The sequence below is a fragment of the Lepidochelys kempii genome, chromosome 2 (genome assembly GCF_965140265.1).
Source record: "Lepidochelys kempii isolate rLepKem1 chromosome 2, rLepKem1.hap2, whole genome shotgun sequence".
NCBI classification, from domain to species: Eukaryota; Metazoa; Chordata; order Testudines; family Cheloniidae; genus Lepidochelys; species Lepidochelys kempii.
In genome coordinates, this window is record NC_133257.1 from 268,910,675 (window position 1) to 268,917,452 (window position 6,778).

Below are 6,778 nucleotides of genomic sequence, written 5' to 3' on the forward strand. Positions count from 1 at the left end.
ACACATGTAAACAGAGCTGCAACCAATCAAACCCCTGAACTTGCATTCAGTCTAGTCTCTGGGCCATGTTTTCCACTCCCTTGGCTTCCAGAGCAAGACAGGCCTTGTGGGTGGAAAGGGCAAATGTTTTTAGTGTGTAGTCCCCCTTTCTGAAATTAAATGCTACCATGTTGGGCTGCTGTGGTGTTTTCCCCTCCTTAGGGTGGCTAAATTTAATTATATTATGGTCACTATTACCAAGCAGTCCAGCTGTATTCACCTCTTGGACCATGTCTCAGGCACATGAGTAACTTGACATTTGTGGTCATTCTCTAGTTTGCCTGTCAGGTGCCTGAGACCCAGATCTTTGGAGTCCTTCTCTCTGGAGCCTCCAAAGTAATAGGGGTTACACATCGAATTCAGAGTTCCTCATTCTTTATCAGAAATGGAAGCATCCAGAATGGGAGGCAGCTGCTGATAATATTAGGAAGGTGTCAAAGGTTTTTCTTTGTGAGGTAGGAGGAAATTTCCTTACACTTTTCAAAAGTAAAATCATTTATGTGTGTCCTTGGGGAAGTTGGGTGTGCTGCAAAGTGGGACACAGAGGAGGCAACAGACAGTAGAAGTTGCAGCTGTAACAGGTCAGCGGGAAGGCTGGGCAGTAGGACATGGTTGGGGGGAGGAATGCAGCTGAGAGGTGGAGAAACAGAGGAGTCATGTGGAAGTTATTCTAATGGTGGGAAAGCAGAGGAGAGTCACAGTTGGACAGTGGCTACATCTATTTTGCTATTTATTCCTATGCTAGCTAGCTGTCTGTGCGGTATCTGTACTCTACTTACCGTTGTAAATATAGACATCCAATGAGGCAAGTGGGAGAAGAGAGAAAATGTTTGTCTTGATCCTCCACATAAAACCTAGGTCACTGCAAGGTTTTAGAAACTTAAAATTTGACCCCTGATCACTTTTACAGGAGTCTCTCCCTGACTTGCCAGCACTCAGCCACCCTTGGAAATATGGAATCATGGATATTACATCTGTGAAAAGACGGAAATCTATTTCCATAACAAAACAAAACTAGCCAAACCCAAACAGCAGACAAGAGGAGTAAGGCAGACCCACAGCCATGGTTAATTGTCCAGCTTGTTGGGTGCTCAGAACTCGTAGTCACAACATGATCTCCACCGAACTACACTTCATTCATTAATCTGACTAGATTACACAACAAAGTTTTACACAACAAAGTTCGGTTGACATAAAGCAGTTTGTCGACCTAATTATGTCAGTGTCTACACCAGGGATTGGCAACCTTTGGCATGTGGCCCATCAAGGAAACCCGCTGGCGGGCCGGGACGGTTTGTTTACCTGCAGCGTCCAGAGGTTCGGCCACTCGCAGCTCATACTGGCCTCAGTTCGCCGTTCCAGGCCAATAGGGGCTGCGGGAAGCGGCAGCCAGCACATCCCTCGGCCTGCGCTGCCTCCCTGACTCCTGCAGCTGCCACACATAACCAGCCCCCCCCCCCCCCCCCATCCCATGCCCTGATTCCTGCAACCCCGCCCCCATATTCCCATCTGCACCCCTTGCACCAAACGGAAACTGCTCCAGGTAAGAGCTCCACAACCAACTCCCTGCCCAAGCCCTGAGCCCCCTCCTGCACCTTAACTCCTGGTCAGACCCTGCACACCAACCCCCAGCCCGCTCCTGCACCCCCAGCCCTGGGCACCCTCCCGCACCATAAGTCCCTAACTCCCTCCCAGACCCCACATCCCAAGCCTGAGCCCCTTCCCGCATCCTAACTCCTGAACAGATCCCGCACCCCAATGTTTTCTTACATTTTTTTTATAAAGCGCTCTTATCCAAAGCGCTTTACAATAGTTAGCTAACGGTATAAACAATATTTGGAAAGATCATTAAGTGGTCCGCCGAGACCCTCGACAATTTTCAAGTGGTCTGTAGAAAAATAAGTTAGACTACAAAAAGAATCAAGGTACCTCACTTTATTTTCATTTACTTCCTATTACTTATAGGAGGAGGATGAAGAAAAAAGAATGAAAAATGGTGGTTGGGGGGAGGCAAGAGAGAATGTTCTTTTTCTTCGTGGGATCCCAAGGGGGGGGGCGCCCAAAAATGAAGCTGAGCACAGGGTCCCACTAACTCTAAATCTGTCACTGGACTGGTAAAACAAATAATAGCTGCCCAATTTAAACCCATTACTCTTCAGCCCAGAGTGCCCCACTTTCTCGAGGGTATATCATTTCTAGTGTATTCCCCTTTCGTAAACTAAGTTACATGTTTAAAAACATGATAAATCAACTCCAAATAAACAACACCGTATGGACCTGCACTACGGTGAATCTATGGAAATTAAGACTGTCAGAGCCAGCTTTTCCCCTTTCTCTTATAGAGAGATCAGGAGTGCCTTTTTTCCCTTCAGACCTCCTAGCTCTGGGAGTTACATAAGGGATATGGGGAATGGGACTGGTGGAGGGGGCAACCTTAACACCAGATTTGTTTGTTTTGCAAAATTGCAGTCGGGCCATTTAATTCTCCCAGTTAGGAAGGGTGCATTGATCATCAAGCCACAATTGTAACTCGATATTAAATATGTTTGTCTGGTGACTATCACTTACAGCGGACGTGTAGCCTGGAGCTGAGACTATCATGCACATTTCCTGCCAAGATCAGTTCAAGAAACTTTCAGTTACCCCCGCAAACAATATTATAAATCAGTCTCTGCTGTACCTTTTAATCATTACTGGATTACGTTTAGAAGTGTGAGCAACAAGGGTGATGTCATGGTGGGAGTCTGCTATAGACCACCGGACCAGGGGGATGAGGTGGACGAGGCTTTCTTCAGGCAACTAACAGAAGTTACTAGATCACAGGCCCTGGTTCTCATGGGGGACTTCAATCACCCTGATATCTGCTGGGAGAGCAATACAGCGGTGCACAGACAATCCAGGAAGTTTTTGGAAAGTGTAGGGGACAATTTCCTGGTGCAAGTGCTGGAGGAACCAACTAGGGGCAGAGCTCTTCTTGACCTGCTGCTCACAAACAGGGAAGAATTAGTAGGGGAAGCAAAAGTGGATGGGAACCTGGGAGACAGCGACCATGAGATGGTCGAGGTCAGGATCCTGACACAGGGAAGAAAGGAGAGCAGCAGAATACAGACCCTGGACTTCAGAAAAGCAGACTTTGACTCCCTCAGGGAACTGATGGGCAGGATCCCCTGGGAGAATAACATGAGGGGGAAAGGAGTCCAGGAGAGCTGGCTGTATTTTAAAGAATCCTTACTGAGGTTACAGGGACAAACCATCCCGATATGTAGTAAGAATAGTAAATACGGCAGGCGACCAGCTTGGCTTCACAGTGAAATCCTTGCTGATCTTAAACACAAAAAAGAAGCTTACAAGAAGTGGAAGATTGGACAAATGACCCAGGAAGAGTATAAAAATATTGCTCGGGCATGCAGGAGTGGTTTCAGGAAGGCCAAATCACACTTGGAATTGCAGCTAGCAAGAGATGTCAAGAGTAACAAGAAGGGTTTCTACAGGTATGTTAGCAACAAGAAGAAGGTCAGGGAAAGTGTGGGCCCCTTACTGAATAGAGGAGGCAAACTAGTGACAAAGGATGTGGAAAAAGCTAATGTACTCAGTGTTTTTTTTTTGCCTCTGTCTTCACTAACAAGGTCAGCTCCCAGACTACTGCACTGGGCAGCACAGCATGGGGAGGAGGTGACAAACCCTCTGTGGAGAAAGAAGTGGTTCAGGACTATTCAGAAAAGCTGGACGAGCATAAGTCCATGGGGCCGGACGAGTTGCATCCAAGAGTGCTAAAGCAGTTGGTGGATGTGATTGCAGAGCCGTTGGCCATTATCTTTGAAAACTCAATGGCGATTGGGGGAGGTCCCGGATGACTGGAAGAAGGCTAATGTAGTGCCCATCTTTTAAAAAGGGAAGAAGGAGGATCCTGGGAATTACAGGGCAGTCAGCCTCACACCAGTCCCTGGAAAAATTAAGCAGCAGGTCCTCAAGGAATCAATTCTGAAGCACTTAGAGGAGAGGAAAGTGATCAGGAACAGTCAGCATGGATTCACCAAGGGAAAGTCATGCCTGACTAACCTAATTGCCTTCTATGACGAGATAACTGGCTCTGTGGATGAGGGGAAAGCAGTGCGCATGTTTTTCCTTGACTTTAGCAAAGCTTTTGACACGGTCTCCCACAGTATTCTTGCCAGCAAGTTAAAGAAGTATAGGCTGGATGAATGGACTATAAGGTGGATAGAAAGCTGACTAGATTGTTGGGCTCAACGGGTAGTGATCAATCGCTCCATGTCTAGTTGGCAACCAGTATCAAGCGGAGTGCCCCAAGGGTCGGTCCTGGGGTCAGTTTTGTTCAATATCTTCATTAATGATCTGGAGGATGGTGTGGATTGCACCCTCAGCAAGTTTGCAAATGACACTAAACTGGGCGGAGAGGTAGATACGCTGGAGGGTAGGGATAGTATACAGAGGGACCTAGACAAATGAGAAGATTGGGCAAAAGAAATTTGATGAGGTTCAACAAGGACAATTGGGACGGAAGAATCGCATGCACTGCTACAGACTAGGGACCAAATGGCTAGGCAGGAGTTCTGCAGAAAAGGACCTAGGGGTTTGGGCAAAAGAAATCTGATGAGGTTCAACAAGGACAAGTGCAGAGTCCTGCACTTAGGACGGAAGAATCCCATGCACCGCTACAGACTAGCAGAGCAGCAGTTCTTCAGAAAAGGACCTAGGGGTGACAGTGGACGAGAAGCTGGATATGAGTCAGCAGTGTGCCGTTGTTGCCAAGAAGGCCAATGGCATTTTGGGATGTGTATATATAGGGGCATTGCCAGCAGATCGAGGGACGTGATCGTTCCCCTCTATTCGACATTGGTGAGGCCTCACCTGGTGGACTGTGTCCAGTTTTGGGTCCCACACTACAAGAAGGATGTGGAAAAATTGGAAAACATCCAGCGGAGGGCAACAAAAATGATTAGGGGACTGGAACACATGACTTATGAGGAGAGGCTGAGAGAACTGGGATTGTTCAGTCTGTGGAAGAGAAGAATGAGGGGGGATTTGATAGCTGCTTTCAACTACCTGAAAGGGGGTTCCAAAGAGGATGGATCTTGACTGTTCTCAGTGGTAGCAGATGACAGAATGAGGAGTAATGGTCTCAAGTTGCAGTGGGGGAGGTTTAGGTTGGATGTTAGGAAAAACTTTTTCACTAGGAGGGTGGTGAAACACTGGAATGCGTTACCTAGGGAGGAAGGTGCTCCTTCCTTTGAGGTTTTTAAGGTCAGGCTTGACAAAGTCCTGGCTGGGATGATTTAGTTGGGGATTGGTCCTGCTTTGAGCAGGGGGTTGGACTAGATGACCTCCTGAGGTCCCTTCCAAACCTGATATTCTATGATTCACGCTTCTGTAAGGCATGTGGTTTATTCCCCCATCACATTCTGATAAAAAAGAATTAATACAATATCAACGTTGCTCACATAAAATAAAACAAAAATGGTTAACTCATAGAGCCCTAATAGTAATTGTAAATAGGGGATCATTCTTGTGTGGGAGTGTTTCTCATGGGGTCCCACAGGGATCTATTCTTGGCCCAGTGCTGTTCAATATCTTTATCAATGATATGGAAAAAATATAAAATCATTGCTGGTAAAGTTTGTAGATGACACAAACATTGGTGGAGTGGTAAATAACAATGGGGCTAGATCAGTTATAGAGCATTATAACAACATACTTTTTAACACAGCCAAATGCAAGGTCATACAGCTAGGAAGAAAGAATGTGTAGGTCACACTTACAAGACAGGGGAGTGCACCCTGGAATGCAGTGACACAGAAAAGGATTTAGGGATTACAATGTATAACCTGTTTAACATGAGCTCCCAGAGCAATGCTGTAGCTAAGAGGGTTAACACAACTCTTGGATGTACAAGCAGCAAAATATCAAGTAGGAGTAGGGAGGTGATATCACCTGTATACAACATTAGTGAGACCATTACTAGAACACTGCATCCAGCTCCTATGTCCACACTTCAAACATTATGTTGACAAATTGGAGAGGGTTTGGAGAAGAATGAGGTCTGGGAAACCTGCCTTATAGTAAATAACTTAAGAAGCTCAGTCTATTTCTTTGATCCAAGAGAAAGCTGATCACAGTCTATAAGTACCTATATCTAGCAGATTAAAGCATAAAAAGATTCACTGGTTGGAAGCTGAAGCCAAAGTCAAACTCGAAATAAGGCACGTATTTTTTAACAGCAAGAGTAATTAACTGTTGGAGCAACTTCATGTGGGAGGGCTTTCCCTTTACCCTCCCCCCTGGTTCTTGTCACACAGACAGAAAGCAGAAGACCAGAAGTCCGAAGTGCAGTGCTATGCAATGTTTATTGGGGGTTGTCATAAATATAAAGGGAAGGGTAAACACCTTTAAAATCCCTCCTGGACAGAGGAAAACCCTTTCACCTGTAAAGGGTTAAGAAGCTAGGATAACCTCACTGGCACCTGACCACAATGACCAATGAGGAGACAAGATACTTTCAAAGCTGGAGAGGGGGAGACAAAGCTGGGTCTGTCTGTGTTATGCTTTTGCCGGAGACAGAACAGAAATAGAGTCTTAGAACTTAGTAAGTAATCTAGCTAGATATGCGTTAGATTCTGTTTATTTAAATGGCTGAGAAAATAAGCTGTGCTAAATGGAATGGATATTCCTGTCTTTGTGTCTTTTTGTAACTTAAGGTTTTGCCTAGAGGGATTCTCTATGT